This window comes from Thalassophryne amazonica, chromosome 3 (genome assembly GCF_902500255.1).
Source record: "Thalassophryne amazonica chromosome 3, fThaAma1.1, whole genome shotgun sequence".
Taxonomy (NCBI): domain Eukaryota; kingdom Metazoa; phylum Chordata; class Actinopteri; order Batrachoidiformes; family Batrachoididae; genus Thalassophryne; species Thalassophryne amazonica.
This window is the reverse complement of record NC_047105.1, coordinates 74,017,395-74,037,320: the sequence shown is the minus strand read 5'-3', so window position 1 is coordinate 74,037,320 and position 19,926 is coordinate 74,017,395. Positions and strand designations below refer to the sequence as shown.

General features: G+C 40.2%; 1 protein-coding gene and 1 long non-coding RNA gene across 4 annotated transcripts in view; one reads left to right on the top strand and one right to left on the bottom strand.

Moving 5' to 3' along the window:
- The window catches only part of LOC117507043 (low-density lipoprotein receptor-related protein 1-like), a 446,568-nt gene that overhangs the window by 214,388 nt on the left and 212,254 nt on the right, over nucleotides 1-19,926 (top strand). The window lies entirely within an intron of this gene.
- On the bottom strand, nucleotides 1,119-9,798 carry LOC117507046. The gene is made up of 3 exons (XR_004559607.1): nucleotides 9,648-9,798; nucleotides 1,668-1,683; nucleotides 1,119-1,130 (listed from the first exon to the last, which is right to left on the bottom strand). It is a non-coding gene; the product is annotated as an uncharacterized LOC117507046 (long non-coding RNA).

Here is a 19,926-nt window from a genome sequence, read left to right as displayed (position 1 = left end):
ACCTGCCACCCCCACCACTTTCTTTGCCCCCTCCCTTTTCTTTTCTTTTTTTCAACTCCTTTTTTTCAAGGCCATATTTCAGACCAAATCATGTCCTGGAGTGGGTCAGAGAAGAAACAGCTGCAGTTACAATGCAGTAAGAAACACAGTTCCAGCAACAATGTCTCACTTGTCTTGTCTGTTTGACTTTTTTTTTTCCTTTTTTTTGGAAGGTGTTTGACATATGACATATAACTATATGTATATTTTTAATTATTTACAAATATTCACAGACTGTCTCCAGTTAAATCAACTTGTCATCTCTCTCTCTCTCTCTCTCTCTCTCTCTCTCTCTCTCTCTCTCTCTCTCTCTCTCTCTCTCTCTCTCTCTCTCTCTCTCTCTCTCTCTCGTTCACTTATCTGCCATAATTAGGGTGCTGAATAGATGAGTGGATTAAACAGTTAGCCAGTTGAAAACTAATCAACAGCAACTGGTAATTATTAAATATTAAAAAAGACACATGCCCCATTCTCTATTTTAATTATCTACACTGTGAGAAACATTTGCTCAGACAAGAACATTAGCAGGAGGTTTGAATTGATAACAGCCATTTTTTAGGTTTTACATAAGCTTTTTTTACGCTTATATTGTTGTATATTTAACAAGCAGCCAGTCTGCTCTGTGATCCTGTGAGATCTCAGAGGCGAAGCAGTGTGGGGCCTGGTAATACTTGGATGGGAGACGTCTTTGGAACACCAAGGGCTGTGTGTGTTTCTTCAGGTAAAACTGGAGTTGTATCAAGGAAGGTATCTGGTGTAAAACGTGCCAAATACCAATGCAGATCTGGCTCTATCCACTGTGGCTACCCCGAACAAAACAGGAGCAGCCGAAAGGACAACAACATGATGTACATTTAATATATACATAGAGCAAAAAAAAAAAAATTGTTGAACAGCCCATTTCCACATTCACATACTTAACTTATTTATTTATTTATTTTTCTTTTCTTTTTTTTTTTTTTTACTCTTTTTTTGGAGAGTGGTCAAATTCATAGCATGACCACCTCAATCAAAGGTGAGACTGTGGGGCAGGTCACCACATACTAATACCTTGGAACTGTAATTGAATCTGGACTGACCTTTGTAGCCAACTGCGAGGAAGTCTTCAAGAAAGGACAGCAGCGCCTGTACTGTCTCAGGAAACTGGCTGTTTTTAATGTTGATCGAACTCTTATATCCTTGTTCTATCGTGCTTTTATTGAGTCCATTTTATCATTTTCTTTAGTGGCTTGGTTTGGGTCACTATCTATGATGAACAGGAACTCTTTAAACAAGATAGTTACATGGGCGAGTAAGCTGACTGGGCAACCACAGCTGAGCCTAGATTCACTGTACATCAGACAGTTACAGCGGTTCGGCTCTAGTATCAGCCAGGACCAATCCCACCCTCTGAACTCTCTGTTTGTGCTCCTGCCGTCTGCTCAGAGATTTTCTGTTCCAAAATGTAGAACAAAGAGATTTAAAAACAGTTTTGTTCCTGCAGCAATATCTGTGCTAAACAAAAATCAGCGCCACTAAGAACAATTGACTCTGAACACTTTAAGTCCTGGTTTGTTTTTACTGTTTATTTATTCATGTTGTATTGTATGTATGAGTGCATGGTTTGGGGATGCCCCTCTCTTCTTAACTGCAAACCTAATTTACCTACGGGTACGAATAAAGGAAACCTGACCTGACCTTATTGTATAACAGACTATACAGTTGCTTAACATATCCAAATGCTGTGCACATCCAGACTTCAGTGGGCATATTAGTGCAGATGGTGAGGAAGTTATGGGTTGATAATGTATCAAGGAGAGGAATTGGGAAGGATAGATGGTGGTAGAATTTGCAAAATGAATGGAAATGACTGTCATAAATGCTTATTTTAAGAAGAAGGAAAAGCACAGGGTGACATATTAGGATGAGGAAGGTACACACAGGTGGACTGTTGGATTGTCAGGGTTGTTGTTTGTAGGATGAATTTGGAGAAAAAGAAGGCAGTACATTGGCTTAGTGGTTAGCAAGAAGGTCTGTGTGGAGTTTGCATGTTTGCGTGGGTTCCCTCCAGGTGCTCCAGCTTCCTCCCACATCCAAAGACATGCAGGTTAGGTGAATTTGAAACTTTAAAGTGTGCATACTGCTGTGAATGTTTGTTTGTCTCAGTGGCGGCTCCAGAGATTTTTTTTTCTACAGGTGCTATGAGGGAGCTTGGCGCTTTTGAGGGTGCTATGGGCTCATGTGTCGCGACGGCTCTCTGCTACACCTCATTCACGGCATGCATACACATAGCCACATTCTGATCTGCGACAATCACTAATAACATACAGAATGACCAAAATCACACACACAAACCTAAGCTACTGTTCAATACATATATTCATAGACCCCTACACATGTAACCTACGAGCCTCAGGTGAAAAAATGGCAACGGCAGGTAGAGAGAAAATCTTTCACTGCCCATTGATATCTTCATAACAGCACAATGCACCTGTGGTGGGGTTAAGAGCAAAAGGATCAATGATTTAATTTGGTCACTGTCCAGAGGCCTGTGTTCTCTGAGGGGTAATTGCCAGGAGTGACACATCACACCTACATTCCATAACCTTCACTGGCTCCCCATCACCAATAGAATCCATTTTAAGATTGCTCTCATCACCCACCACTGCATCCATGGCAATGCCCCCACATACCTCAAAGACCTCCTCACTTCACACATCCTCCCATTCCCTCCGTTCATACAACACTAATCTCCTCCGTCTCCCTCGCACCAAACTTCTCACCATGGGAGACAGGGCCTTCTGTTCAGCTGCTCCTCATATTTGGAACTCCCACCCTGACCATCTGAGGGCTCCACAGACTGTGGAAGCTTTTTTAAAAAAGCTCCAAGACATACCTGTTTAGACAGGCCTATCACAGGGCTCAATAATTTGAATCTGTTACATCTTAGTCTATGTATTCTATTTAATTATGTTATTTTGATTTTATTCTATTCTGCTGACTGTTTTTAATCTTAAGATGTATTGTTTTTATCCTTGGTTTTATTTTTTATTGTTTTTTTTTCCTGTAGCACTTTGAGATTTTTATTAATGAATGATGTATTATAAATGAAATTTATTATTATTATTATTATTATCATGACATTGTTGAACATGATGTCATTGAATGTCACATTACACTCATTTTGTGTTAAACAATCAGTTCTGTTCATGAATGTTTATTTTGTTTTATGAGTGAAATATTTATCTCATCACAGAAATCTGACAATGCCACAAGTGTCTTACTGTGGAAAACTGAAAGGATGATGACATTGCCCTGCCTCTGTAACATGTTGTTACAGTGTAATTTTGCAGTCTTATTTAGCATATTTTGTTTTTTTCTTCTTCGTGGTGGGACAAAGCAGCGGCATCCTCCAGCTCAGGCTGAGAAACTCACCCAGAGCAGAAGGACACTGAGGGATTTCTTTAAAAAACCCTTTTAAAAACCCTTAACAAGTAACTTCCATCATAAGGAATTAACGCATTTCCAGACATCCTCTTCCAAAACAAGGGTGTCATGTGGAGTTTTCAGCTGTGATGATGAATCCTGGCAGCGGGTCAGATTAAAAGACTTTTTAATCCGTGTGCCAGCTTCTAAAGTTTTAGCTTTTATTGTTAGCTCCATGTCTTCTACATTTTTTTGTAGAAGCGTTACAGCGCTACATACAGGCCTGGCATATGTACTACAGCATTTTTACATGGTTTCACGGGATCTGTGAGAATGGAGATATTTCTTGATTGGAACACTTTTTGAAAAAGACAAAGAAAAAAATAGCATAGCCGAAGTTCCGTTTCAGTGTAGATAAGGCCTTAAAACGTGGGATGAAATTAAATTAAAAATGAAGGAAATGTGTAAATGAGGAATTATTTTCTTGGGGGTGCTATGACAAATCCAGAGGGAGCTCTAGCGCTCCCCTGGTGCCACCCATGGTTTGTCTATATGTGGCCCTGAGACAGACTGGTGTTCTGTCCAAGGTGTACCCCGCCCATGACTCCTGGGATAGGCTCCAGTCTCCCGAGACCTTTAACTGGAGTAAGTGGTTGAAGATGAGCGAGTGAGTGAGAAGAGGAAGAGAGTGAGCAGTAAACCAAGGAACAGATGGTGGAAGTTGAAGGAGAAAGACTGTCATGTGAAATTCAGGAAGAAAGTGAGACAGGCAGTGGATGAAGGTAAAGTGATACTGAACAACTTCTGCAGATGTGAAGGACACACCTAGGCACGTAGTGGGTGTGACATACATAGAAGAAGGAAGACAATGAAACTTGGTGGTGGAATTCAGATGTCAGGAAAGTATATGGAGAAAGAGGTTGGTAAAAAAGAATTGGGAATGTCAGAGAGATGGAGAAAGTAGACAGGGATCCAAGGAGATGAGGTGTTAGGTGAAAAGATATGTGACAAAGGCTATGGAAAAGACATAGTTAGCTATACATGAAGTTGAACAATAAAGGTGTAGTCACACTGACGGTTGAGTAAACTAATTAGTAACAGATTTAAATAACTTGTCCTTTGGCAAAAATCACCTAATTTTGGGGTCTCCAGTGCATTTGGGGCTCTGATGGAATAAAGCTTTCCATCTGATGTCCACTCAAAGTTTTGAGGATATGCAAAACTTTCTGACAGACTCAATGGACATCAGCTGACAAGGAACATATTTACCAAATGAGAAAAGGATTTGTACAGGACAAAAACGGACATGAGAGGATATCAGAATTTCATATCCGTTACTCATACGTTTCCTCGATCCCTCAGTGTGACTTAGACTTTAAAAAGGAGAAAACATAGATCGGGAAGGGCATGCACATTGTACCTTTGTCACATTAAATGGAAAAAAAAATGCCCCATTAAAATCTTGGAAAGCGAGATGATGTCTGATGAGTGGGAAAGAAGTACAGCTGGTTTTGAGATTCTGGGATTACAGCATTTATCTGTGCCCTGTCTTGTTTGCAGTGGTGATTGACAGGTTGACAGATGAGATTAGACAGGAGTCTTGATGGAGTATGATGTTTGCAGATGACATTGTGATCTATAATGAAAGTAGAGAGCAGTTTTGACAAGCCTGGAGATGTGGAGATATGATCTGGAGAGAAGGGGATTGAAAGTCAGTAGGAGCAAGACTGAGTATGTGTGTGAATGAAAGAGAGCTTGATGGAATAGTGCAGTTACAAGGAGGAGAGAGGGTGATGGTCGACGAGTTTGAGCACTAGGGGTCAACTGTCCAAGGTAATGGAAAATGTGGTGGCAGGAGTTATTTGTGACAGAAGGATATCTGCGAGAGTGAAGGGGAAGGTTTACAAGACAGTAGATGTTGTACAGCTTAGAGATGGTGGCACTAGTTGTCAAAATTGTCTGGTTGTATTGCTTTTTAATGAGATTTTTATCCTTTTTATTATCTTATATGTGCATTTTTTATTGCAGTTTTATTTAGTGGGCTTATCTTGTTCAGTGCTTTGATTTATAGATGGCACTATATAAATATATTTATTTTCATTATTATTATTATTATTATTATGATCATCATCAAAATAACAAGAAGTATAGCTGAAAATGCTGCTCTTTGGGAGTGATGAGGACAGACAGGATTAGGCGTGAACATATTACATGGACAACACAGAAAGGACAATTTGGAGGAAAGTCAGAGAGATGAGATTGAATTGGTTTGGCCATGTGAAGTGGAGGGACCCAGGGTATATTGGTAGAAGAATGATGATGATAGAGCCACCAGGCAGGAGGACAGGAAGGAAGCCAAGGAGGAGGTTTATGGATGTGCTGACCGAGGACGTGCACATGGTTGCCGTGACAGAGGAAGATGCAGAGGACAGGGTGGGTTGAAGATGGATGATCTACTGTGGCAAAAGAGCACACCTGAAAGAAGAGGACTGTACAGTTAGTTGAAGAACAATAAATATTTTAGAGATGTCTCTAAAGGAGAAACTGGACTTGCCAAGATGTAAAGAGTTTCTTAGAATAACGACTAAGTTCTTTAGATTTTTTCCTGCTCCTAAACACAAGGCACTGGTTCTTCAGGTATGCCCTTAAATACAACCAAAGATACTCCAGTTGATCCCGAATTATGCATGTCAGTCATTCAAAACATTTTACATATACTGTAATATCATTTTATATGTGGCCCTGGGACAGACTGGCGTCCTGTCCAGGGCGTATCCTGCCTCATGCCCTGTGACTGCTGGGATACACCAATTGGCACCATTGTGGGGCCAATTGTGTTGAACTAGTGAATGAACCTTTTATGTTTTCAACATTTTTTTTATCAGTTAACCACATACAGCAACACATCCAGGTACAAGTACTATCAAAATAAATATAAAAATACTTAAGCTATCAAATTTACATAAATTTACAACTCATAATGATTTATTTAATTTAAAGCCTGATTTACACTTCTGCAGCTCTGTGTCTCCGTGTCATGCAATGACGTGAGTGACAGTTTTAAAGTTCTCTGTCACTGCATTACGCTTTATTCTGGATTAATTTGTCCTTCAACAAGCTTACCTTTCTACAATAATCACCTCCAATTCAATGGTAAGCTGTACAATTTCCTCTTTTTCTGACTTTGTGCTGTAAATTTGCAGACTTTTCTGCCAGATGTATGTGATCCTGAAAAGTAATCAGCATGCGCACTGCAAAACCTATTAAAATATGAGAGGGAATAGTAAAACCAGAAAAGTGTCAAATCACAGCCTTTTGCTGTGTCTGATTTAACAGGTGCACGTCAGGATGCGGGTCCGAATCTGAACACGGTGTGAAAAAAATGAACGGTTGAGCTTTTAATCACAGAAATGACTTTGGTCCCATATGCAAGGGGGTTTTAATGGAAATACATTGTGATCGGACAGAACATTTTATCCGATGTGAGCGAAAAATCTGTTATACAAAATTTGTTATTTACGGTGTTTATTACATGGAAAACGATACAAAAAGATTGGGACTTTTTTGTCCGGTGACTGCGAATATCTGGTTTATACGATGACGGTTTAGGGGAGTTTTACTGTATATGGGACTGAACAATAAATTTACCTCTCAAAGTTTTGACGATGAAGTCGCTTCCATCCCACACAGCTGACTTTTATTTTATTTTGTTTGGATCTGAAGGGAATCTGTACATCTTGAAGCATTTTTTATGTTTATTTGTGCATCCAAATGTACAACAACCCGGTGTAACAGTATAACACCCCCCCCAGAAACTGTGAGAGATAGCCAGGTGGAAACCATTCGTAAGATTCAGACGGCTTTCAGGGACGATTCTATGGGGATCACACAGATTAAGGAGTGTTACAACCGGTTTAAAGACGGCGCACAATGGTGGAGGGCGATCGACAGGCTGAAACGACCAGATCATTTCCAAACTGAACGCTGTGTTGATCCGGGACGTCATCTCACTACCAGATAAATGGCAGAAGATGTGCACATAGCACTTTTTCGGCACATTCCACTGTTACAGGAGTTTTTGTCATGAAAAGACGTGCAGAGGAATTCGCGTGTCAGGATGGAGCCGCTAATGGCGCGGGACAAAAAGCAAAGTCGTGATGAAGCCTCACAGGACATGTTGTGGCATGTCCAACTCGTCCACAATTTCTCGGATAGTCACACGACTGAAAAGCCACCGAAAGCCATCTGAATCTTCCGAATGGTGCAAGAGCTGGGCAAGTTACAACATGTCCTGTGAGACCAACATGGAGGTGCTTTAGTCCCGCGCCATTAGCGGCTCCGTGGCGAATTCCTCCGCTCCTCTTTCCATGACAAAAACTCCTGTAACAGTGGAATGTGCCGAAAAAGTGTTATGTCCACCTCTTCTGCCATTTCTGTAGTAGTCAGACGACGTCCCAGATCAACACAGCGTTCAGTTTGGAAATGATCTGGTTGTTTCAGCCTGTCGATCACCGCTCGGAGCGCGGTGCACCCTCCGCCATTGTGCGCCGTCTTTAAACCGGTTGTAACACTCCTTAATCTGTGTGATCCCCATAGAATCGTCCCTGAAAGCCATCTGAATCTTCCGAATGGTTTCCACCTGGCTGTCTCTCACAGTTTCTGGAAAAATATGATGCAGCAAAGCTCCAAATCGTTCAGACATTTTCCTCGCAATGAAAATCCGACGAGAGGGGTGGACCACTGCTCACTCAAAGTGTGCTCACAGGCGAATGACGCAACCGACAGGCGTGAAAAAAACTCACGCATGCGCACGAAGGTTCAAGCTTGGCTGATGCAAGCGCACATGATTCAAATCCATATAGTTTTTGCAAAAAATAAAAAGGTCGGATAGTTTTCTAACAGACCTCGTAAATGTAACTGTGTATGTAACTGTCCTGCCTCTTGGCCAGGACACTCTTGAAAAAGAGCTTCTTAATCTCAGTGAGTTTTATCCTGGTTAAATAAAAGTTTTAAAAAAATCCTGCAGGGCAGCACTGATTAACCCAAACCTTGATAAGGCCCAGTCAGGATAGACCTTTAAACTCTATATTTCATGGATGTTTTATGGTCACAGATGAAAGCATTTGGTTGATGGTGAACAGTATTGGTATTCTTTCTATATGTATCTATAGCTATCTACAATAGTAATATATCCTATTCTGAAGTATCTTTAAATCCCCCTTCTAAATATACTCTACAAATATATGGACCTGATTGACAACCTGAAATATGTGATGTGATGGAAAATACTCTCGATTAGTTTTGCATAAAATATCTACAGTATATGTATAGAACACATATGTAGTAGTGTGTGCGCACACACACACACAAACACATACACACAGGCATGATAGTATGCAAAGAAACGGTGTTTGACCTTCCTGTGACCTTGACCTTTGACCTTGAGCTTGATCCTTTTGTGTACTGAATGGTACCTTACTAGGACTGCTTATATATGAACTTGCAAGAGTCTGCAAAGTAAACTGTGTGCTGCACAGCGAGTTAAAGGTGAAAAATGCAATGATTACAAAAAAAAAAAAACCATAAATACTGACAAACATATCTTGCAAAACTTTGTTTTGGCAAGATATCGGGGTGGGGGTAAGATATCCGGGGGGGGGAGATAAACTGTTGCACCATCATTTTCAGCGAATAAATAAACAAATTAGCTGGATTTGCATGCAGATAGATTAACAGCGATTGCTATTTTGAACCCAACATGGCACCAGGAGTCGCGTTTTTTCCGACTCGTCATGTCGCAACTCTCTGAATAAAGGGACTCTAGCTCCACCCCCTCCTCCGCCCTTGTGACCTGATCTTGGATAAGCGGTTGAAGATGAGTGAGTGAGTGAGTGTAATACCATTAATTTCTGAAATTGTTTAATGCTCTGTGGTGTTTAAGAAGTAGTCATCTTAGTCATCTTGGTGAATTAAAACAGAAATAAATCAATCCAGCAACTCACACATAGACGCTCATCTTCAACTGCTTATCCAAGATCAGGTCACGGGGGCTGGAGCCTGTCTCAGCAGTCATAGGGCGTGAGGCGCTGCACACCCTGGACAGGACGCCAGTCTGTTGCAGGGCCACATGTGGACAAACAAACACATTCACATCCGCACGCACGCCTACGGACAATGTAAAGTTTCCAGTTCACTTATCCTACAAGTCTTTGGATGGGGGAGGAAGCCGCAGCACCTGGAGGGAACCCACACAAGCACGGGGAGAACATGCAAACTCCACACAGAAAGGCCACAGGTGGGAATCGATCCCATGACGTTCTCGGTGTGAGGCAACAATGCTAACCACTAAGCCACCATGCTACCAAATCCTGCAACTATTATTTTTAAATAGTTTAATGTAGAAATAAAGTAGACATTTTAAAATAATTTTATATAAAAATAAAGTAGACATTTTAGTGTACTTATGAATGAATGAAAACTGTTTATTTCGAACATTTGATACAACAACAATTACAAGATAGATCAGTAAAGACAACAACAAAAAAATTCCTACTGTGTACCCAACATGTCCGAAAAGGGGTAGGGTGAAGCATCAGCTTATTTATCCCTACCCCTTCTTCCCCACAACCAGTAATACCCTTTGCCACATATACACATAAATTCCTACACACCTAAACCGATATCAATATATATATATATATACATATATATACACACACATACATATACTCATCAACATACACATATATACACATATACATATATACACATATATATACACAAACATAAATATACACCTACACATACCTACTTACATACAAAATACTATATATTTACAAGCCGAAGCAAACAACAAAAACACCCTAACCCTCATTACCTTTCCTCCTCCCTATACCCAGAAAAAACCATATTTTTGTACCGCTGTTTGAACTGGTTCATGCTTGGACATTGCTTGAGCCCCACTCCCAATCTGTTCCACATCCTCACCCCACAGACAGAAATACAGAAACCTTTTAATGTTGTTCGTGCCCACTGATGCTTTAAATTAAATTTCCCCCCTCAGACTGTAATCCCCTGATCTGTTAAAAAACATATTTTTAATATTTGCTGGAAGTAAATTGTTTATTGCTTTATACACAATTTGTACTGTTTGAAAATGAACCAAGTCTGTGAATTTTAAGAATTTGGATTGTAAAAATAGTGGATTTGTATGATCTCTATAGCCAGTATTATGAATAATTCTTATAGCTCTTTTCTGCATTACTGACAGTGATTGTGTTGTACCTTTATAAGTATTACCCCATACCTCTGCACAGTACTGTAAATATGGTAAAACCAGTGAGCAGTAAAGAATGCGGAGTGAGTTGTGGTCCAGAATATGTTTCGCTTTGTTTAGAACTGAAATGCTTCTTGACAGTTTACTTTGTATATGTTTTATATGAGTCTTCCAGTTTATCTTATCATCTATTATCACCCCCAGAAACTTATTTTCATGTACCCTTTCAATATCTACCCCCTCGACTTGTAACTGAACCTGTATATCTGTATTACAATAGCCAAATAACATGTATTTTGTTTTACTTAAGTTTAATGATAATTTATTTCTGTCAAACCATATTTTCAATTTTCCCATTTCCATACTGATCCTCCTCAGTAACTCCTGCAAATCCCCCCCTGAACAAAAAATGCTTGTGTCATCTGCAAATAATACTAATTTTAATATTTTGGAAACATTGACAATATCATTTATATAAATTAGAAACAGTTTTGGACCCAATACTGACCCCTGTGGGACGCCACAAGCATTGTCCAAGCATCATGATGTATATTCCCCCAACTTCACAAACTGTTTTCTGTTACTTAAGTAGCTTCTCACCCAGTGCAACACCAACCCCCTAATCCCATACTGTTCAAGTTTATTGATTAATATGTCATGATTAATTGTATCAAAAGCCTTTTTAAGATCTATAAATATTCCAACTGAATGTAATTTGTGGTCTATGGCGTTTGTAATCTCCTCAACTGATTCTATTAATGCAAGTGATGTTGAACTATGTGCTCTGAATCCATATTGACTATCAGTAAGTAATTTATGTTTATTTATGAATTTGTCTAATCTATTATTGAATAACTTTTCTAATAATTTGGAAAATTGTGGAAGCAAAGAAACAGGTCTATAATTTGTGAAGTGGTGTCTATCCCCAGTCTTATACAGCGGCACAACCTTAGCTATTTTCATTTGATTGGGAAATTTACCGGTTTGAAATGATAAGTTACAGATGTATGTTAATGGTTCTACAATCCATTCAATGACCTGTTTTACCACCACCATATCAATTTCATTTAAATCGGTAGATGTTTTATATTTACAATTATTCACAATGTCTATAATTTCATTTCCATCCACTGCTGTGAGGAACATTGAACAGGGATTTCTTTCTATGAGATTATTATCCCAATCCTCAGGTTGGGAATCGGGAATTTTTTCTGCCAAGCTTGGTCCAATATTTACAAAAAAATTATTAAAACCGTTGACTACCTCATCCTTATTTTCCTTCTTGACATTATTATCAATGAAATACTGAGGGTAACTCTGTTTTTTATTACCATTTTTGATAATGCTATTTAATATATCCCATATTCCTTTAATATTGTTTTTGTTATTATATAATATGTTACTATAATATTCCTTCCTACATACCCGTATAATATTAGTTAATCTATTTTTGTATTTCTTATATCTATTTTCTGCCTCTTTAGTCTTTAGTTTTATGAATTCTCTATACAGTGTATTTTTCTTATTACATGCATTTCGTAACCCTTTCGTCATCCATGGTCGAGCTTGGATTTTTGTTTTCTGTAGTCTTGTTTAATTGGACAATTTTTATCATATAATGATGTAAATATTTGTAAAAAAGTTTCATATGCACTATCAACATCACTTTCACTGTATACCTTTTCCCAGTTTTGCTCCTGTAAATCCTTCTTTAGTGTGTTCATGTTTTCCTCTGTCCGCACTCGCCTGTATTTTATTTTCTCCTCTGGCTGATTCCGCCGATGGTTTCTATTATAAACGATGAAAACTGGTAGATGATCACTAATGTCATTGATTAATAATCCACTCACAGTGTTATTCTCAATATCATTGCTGAATATATTATCAATTAAGGTGGCACTATGGGATGTAATTCTGCTTGGCCTGGTGATTTTGGATATAAACTCATACTGTACATTATACTGATAAATTCATCTGTTATTTTATGCTTATTTGGATTGAGCAGATCAATATTTAAGTCACCACAAATGAACACAGTTTTTTGATTAGTTTTTGAGAACATTTTTCCCATACAGTCAGTGAATGTTTCAATACTAGATCCTGGTGCTCTATATATACAGCTGACTAATACATTTTTGCTTTTTTCTTCACATATTTCAATAGTTATACATTCTAATAAGTTATCAATCACAGTTGTCATATTGTCTACTATTTTATAATCCATGTTCTTATCCACATACACAGCCACTCCTCCTCCACTCTTATTCTTTCTGTTTACACAATTAAATTCATATCCATCCAGTTCAAAATCCATTCCTTTATCTTCATTGATCCATGTTTCTGATATAGCAATTATGTTAAATATTTTTTTAAACTGACTTAAATATTCTTTAATGTTGTTAAAGTTTGCATATAGACTTCTGCTGTTGAAATGGATTATTGATAATTTGTTATCCGTTTAATGATCCGATTAAACTGTTCATCTGTATATAGCAACAACTGTCATTGATATTTGAGAAGAAATTATTGTCTGGGTCTATATCGTGCTCCAAGTCCAGTACATTGTGGTCTGTGTATTTAAATGTTCTCAGTTCTACTTTTCCATGATCAGCAATCCTTTGAGTTATATCCTTCTTGTCTCCAGATGTAGATGAATAGGTAGTAGATGAATAGGTTCCTCTGGTCTGTGTCATGGTGTTGTGATGTGTTTGTGTCCTCATACCTTATTGGTCATATCTGTCCAGATCCTCGCTTTAAGAAACACTATTGTTCATATTTGTCCAGCTCCTCGATGTTCCTTATTGCCATGACTTTTGCTTGTTCTGGTGATCCGTTCAGTTTGATGAATATTTTACAGTTTGAAGTCCATGTGTGCTGATTTTTCCCTGTTTCTTCAAGAAGCGTGCTTTCCTGGCGATGTCGGCATTCCGTTTGGTGAGATGTTCATTGATGAATACGTTTGTCCCTTTCAGTTTTCTTCCTTGTTTTAACAGTGCTGTTTGTGTTTTCTGTTGATGAATCTCATGATGACGTCATTATCACCGTCATTTCTCCGGGGCAGAGGGTGGCACGCTTCAATGTTATTTAAATCCATTTCTATACCTTTAGATAGGAGGAAATCAGCAACCTGTTTTTCCACAGAGCTGACCTCCTGTTCACTGGGCTCCCCTCCGCTCTCATCTGTTACTGCCCGTGCGTAGGACCATGGTTTGATGTGAAGACCTGTGATGATGACGTCGTTGATTCTGGTGTACTGCTCCAATTCAGCCACTCTATTTTCCAGCTGCACCAGATGCCGGTCTTTCTCGGCATTCTGGAGCCGTAATGCCTTCACCTCCTCCACCAGATCCATGATTGATTTCTGTTGCTGCTTCACAACAGAAATCTCCTCTGATAAAAAGTCCAGAGATTTTTTAATATCGTCACCTTCCTCCGCTGTCAGAACCTTCTTAGGCCCCATGGTCGGTTTATGAGCAGCTTGTCGATCGCCGATGTTAACAGCCTGTGTTGTTTATCACCGGGATGGATCTGCACTGCGCTGGTGCCGCGCGGCCTCGGTGTTTCCGCGCTGATGGATCCGCGGTGGCTGCACGAGGCCTCGGGGAAGCGGCACTCGTGACGCGCGGCTCTAATGACGCAGCGCGCGGCCTCAGTGAATTCACCACGTTGAGCCTCGGACGTTGTTGCTGTCCAGTCGCGGGGCTAAGTTGCCGGTTGAGGTGGTATTCCCACTGTCCGGGTTGGCAAACACCGGCGTGGCAGATGGCAACTACAAACACCACCTCTGAAAACTCGGGTACAAACTTTTTGCAGCTCACTCTGACGACACGCAGCTCTGACTGACTGTGACTGACGCAGCTCCGCACTTAAAATCAGAGATGGGCTTATCTCACTCAGTCAGTCTTTTTCTTTTTCTTTCCTTCTTTTCAATCATGTCACGGATCCAGCTCTTGCTATCCCTGTATAGAGAGGCCAACATGCGATTTAGAGATCAGCTGACTGGAAAGAATGGAAGGCCGGCTGGCGAAAAGAGAAGCAATCCTTAATACTTAATGCTTACTCTTTGATAAAATGGAATATGTGCAGTTGCAAAAGTTTGAAAGTTGTGCCAAGTATGTATGTATGTCCGCAACTCTCAGCTGGCTGGAGTCCAGCAACTCCAGGATGTCCCACAAAACAGCTTGATCAGCTGAATCAAATACTTTACAAAAACCATCACAGGTTGAAAAGAATCATTGTCGATATTCAAGCTTGCATTCATTGAGGACTCTCAGTTTTAGAATGTGGTGAATGGTTGACTTCTTGGGGATAAAGCCAGAATCTAGCAGAAGAAAACAGGTTTGTTTTGCTTATTTAAGATATGATATACCTGTCTGCAACCTGTACATGGCTGGACTTGTAGGGAATAATCTTATCTTCACATGCAATTACAAATGAAAATAATTATGAGCAGCAGCACTGTTCATAATCATTTTCCCTTCTATCCTGTTTTTCCTGATACTTCTCCATCATGTCTTACTTCTTCCATCCTTCCTACATAAAAGGCTTAAACTCATTCAAGATTCAGTGTATATATTCATACAGCTCAATGTCAAATCTCTCATTTCAGTTTCTTAGCATTGTTACGATCATATCCACCGAGTGCACAGTACATTGTCTGTTCACATCCTCTTGTTTGCAGACTAAAGAATGGAGAAACACATCAGAAATGACTTTTCCATTGCAATGAAAGCAATGAAAGATGATGCTTGCACATGCATGCACAATTTTGTGCAGCTGTAATCTCTGTATGTCAAATCTGGTGATGTGAAAAGAAAACCGCGTCTGGCATTGACGTCTGTCCCCTTCCTCATCCAGTATGTCGCCTAAAATCTCAGAGACAATGATTCTATCAGATAAATGTTGCAACACTTGAAATAGAAACTTCTAGCTTACAAAAAATGACGTATTTGTGGCTGCAGTGAGCATTTTAAAATAGCTGGGATTATCATGATTGCTGTGCAGCTGTTGCTTTGACCCTCAGCTTACATTTTGCTCCACAATTTAAAGACCAAAAGAATGTGCAGGAAATTCCAACACATTCAGTCGGGTTCTCCAAGCCCTTCCCACACACATGCACACCCCCACACACTGCAGTGCTTCTGAGTCGACACGCGCCAACAGACGCACATGTACTCACACAATCACACAAAGGAGAGATAAGAGCAGTGAGGAACGTGGGCAGGATGTTTACATCTGGTGATGAAGGGTTAGTGCTGTGCTGCTGTGAGGAAGCAATTAAAAGGCAATACGCTTCCTTAATCCAAGTGCCAGTGGGGTTTTTTTCTTCTTATAAAACTCCAAATTCAGTGTATGAGAGATGATGTAAAGAAGTTAATGGTATGTTTTGATTTTTACAACACATATCCAGAAAACTGAAAATAGAGTTCTTGTTGGTTAACGTGTGTGCTTTGCAGGGTGCAGACATGCATTTTTCAAACATGAACAGGGGCTAGATGGCATACAGAACATGGATAGGAATGTAAGAGGGTGAATTTATGAAAGTATACATACACATATACAAATATTACAGAGTAAAATATACTCTTCCAGGATAACATTTGGTCCCAGTCGAAATAGAGTTAAATACACTCTATTGTAGCATGAAATCAGCTTTACCGTCTTGTCAGATCATATTTTTCAACTCCAATAAGTCATTCACAGCATGTTGATTTTACCCTGTGATAGAATTGATTTAGCACTGTGATAGAGTATATTTATATTTATTCATTCATTCATTCATTCAGAGTATATTTTACTAAAATTTATTGTGTAGACAGCAGAGACATTTTTCACATTTGAATCCCTGCATAATTTAACCACCCACATGAGGCCAAACAACACAAAATACACTGCACCTGGATTGTGGTATTCAAGATTGAAAGGCACATATTGTCGTCTGACCAGTGCATAAAATGAGCGACTGCCCAGACAGTTTTTTTTTTTTTTTTTGTGGGGGCAGAGGTTGATATTATGTAAATCAACATTGGTGCCATAATGCATTAAGTTATAACTCTGTGGGCCTCCGCTGATTGCTCCAAACAGCTCTCACCTTCCCACGTTAGGCACAGAGTCCTCCAGAATAGGCAAATCCCATGACAGATGTTGGCACAGGTCATGGTGAATGAGAAACTCCCAACCACCTCAGCTCTGTCCTTACCAAGCCACTCAGACATGAGTACGAGTCAAGCTGAGGCAGCTAGGAGTCTGGCTGAGCTCCTGAAAATCTTAACATGGCCAAAACTACTGCAGGTTCCTGACTTTTGCACACTGTTTTGTTTTTTGTCTGAAGGGCTTTTTGCTGTTGCATTTCATATTGTTCTGTGGTCAGTGTTGAGAGAAGTTTCAGTCTGACAAGTCAACGCAGGCTCAGTCTTACAAGTCTCGCCACCAGAGAATATAGTTAGGCACAAAAGTAATTGGACAGTGACATTTTTTTTTCAATTTTGCTGCTGTGCACCACCGCAGTGGAGTGGTCTTGAAGCAATCAAGATGTGTTTGAATGTGATGTGATCCATGAAAGTCTGGTAAGGGTGATGAAAGTTCTTCTTAATGCCCCGGTCACACGGCACTAACAAAGGACACTAAAGCCAAAACGAAACAAGAAATCTGGACTTACGTTGACTTTCGGAGACATCGTTTAACCGTTGTCCAGCTTAATTTCTGTAGCTGGCGCTTCGTCAGAATTTTTAAACCGTTGAAAAATCTGAATGAATCCTGACAACAACCTCAATTCATCCGTATTCCGTGTTGCTTTCTGTCTTGACGGTTCCTCATTGTTTGCGTAGCTCCCGTGCTGTCAGTGTTCCGTTTGATTGTCGTCCAACGTCGTCCAACGTCGTCCACCCTCCCAAGTCCACGAACATTGACAATATCTGAATGGATCAATAATTAAAGACCCGATGAGCTGAACATGACTCGTCCATGTGTGGGACGAAAAGCAACGTTTTCATACAGAAACAATAACGGCAAGAACGTTTTATCAACTACTTTAACTATTTACGCATGTTTGCATGCCGTCTGTGGCTCTAACGTGCATGTGCGCGCACACATTTAAACCTGTTTTCAAGACATCGCAGCTGCAGGTGGCTGTGGAGAGCACAGACGCGCTGCAGAAATGATAACAGTGTAAAGGTCGGCGTTTTGTTTTTGTTTTGACCTTTTATGCGCTCTGCGCTTGCAGGCTTTTCGGTGATGGGAGAAGTGCCAGCTCATTCATTCACTTTTTCTAGACAGTTTGTGGCTTTGTGACTTTTTTCCTTCGTTCCGCCATATGCCGTGTGACCAGGGCTTAAGAGAAACTTAGAAAGGACGTTGAGAAAGATTTAAGTTCAGTACCATGTACGTAGGCATTGACAGGAAGGAAGGCTGATCCCAGAGCTGTCAGTAAGTCTGGTTCCTTGTTCACTTTGTTCAAGTTGCTTGACCCCTGCAAATGAGTACTGCTTAGTACTGACACTCTCCTCAAATCTCCTTAGGAGGTCACGTGCTGGTAAGAGCAGTCTGCACATTTTCAAATATTCTCTGCATTCAACACTTTGCTCAGCATTAACCCTCTCCAGCTCCTCTGTCATTCTCCAGGTCACTGTCCCTGAACTACACTTTACTTGCACTGGAGTCCTCCATTCATTGTTTCTTTTTTTTTTACCAACTTTTAGGGAGAGTTACTTTTAAAAAATGTACGTGTTATGACATGTAGTCAGTCATTTAATCTGTTAAAGTAAATTTAATTTTCTACCTCGAAGCTGTAACCGGTGAAGCAACAGACAAAAGTTGTCCCGTGCTGTTTCTCCAGTCACATCTTCTGTGGATGTCAGTGTCATATGTCACAATGTGGGGGGCCCTTCACTCAAGCATGGGGGCTTTGACCAATGGCTGCACTCACTAAACCAATTAAAAACATCTGCAGTTACATCTGATGACTGGGCTTCTCTAGTTTGGTAATAAACACCCCTAAATCCTGCACACTGCAGTTTTAGCTGTTTTTTGGTAAACTGGAAAAGCAAAGGACCAGAGGAGAGCAGAGATGAACAAGAAAACGTGGAGAAAACATGTTTAGAGGAGAGGAAAAAAGAAGGCAGATCGCTCTGTTTTTTCAATTACACTTTGTTGTTTTTACAACATAGTTTCAGACAGACTCAGAACTGCACTTAATGAATCCAGACTGTTTTCCCACCTCTGGGGAGCAGACAGAAAGAGAGGAAGATGTACGGAGGAGGAGGAGGAGAGAGAGAGAATGGGAGGAGACTGTAAAAAAAGGAGGGTGGAGGGGGAGGTGAAAAGTCTTTGACTTTGCTGGAGCCATTTCGGTTTTCCAGAGGTGGAGGAAAATGGAGAACAGAGGATGTCCAAGAGCAGGCAATGGAGTATTTTTTTTCTCCAAAGCGTTTAGATTGGCCCACTCACTGTGTGAGCATTGCACAATTTCTCCCCCTTTGTTTATCCATTGCTTAATCAGTGAATCTGTGCATTGTGGGGAGAGCAAACCATTGGGCAGCTGGAAGTGTTTAAACAGAGAACTCTGTGTTGAAAATTAAGAGCACCTTTGGGAATATGGCTGATGATTCCCATATACCTCAGAAATGCTGCCACACAATGGCCAAGTTTAACTTGTGGAAATCAATCTCTTTCTTTCTGTCCTTCTTTCCCCTCTTCATTCTTTCTTTCTCACTTTTTCTTCCTGTCTCCTGTACTTTTGCCACTTCTATGTTTAACACAGAGTTTTTGACTGCGTTACCACCCCTCGGAACCCCCCCACCCCCAACCCGTTTGCTCTCCAGGCTATTTCTTGGAAAAATGTGTCCATTTCTCTAAACACAGAAGACTCTTCTGGAATTGCATTCAGATTTATTGCCACATGGCTGTTACACTTTCACTACGCACACTTTTATTGTGTTCCAAGGCTGTGGAATCTGCGTCGTCATTTCCCCCAGTCAAGCCAAAGCTTTCCTTTGCTGCATGGAGAAATTGATCCTCTGGATTCACCTACATGAGTGATCAGATCACCCCAGTAAACACACTTAGACCTTTCACCCTTAGCACTGAGGGCCACATGAACAAGGACCCCTGCGGCAAGCCTTTATGAAGATAATTCTGTGCAGAGCTTGTGACAGCTGCGAAAATACAAGCGTTGTGGTTTTCAGCCCCACTCTAGTTTTAATATTTGC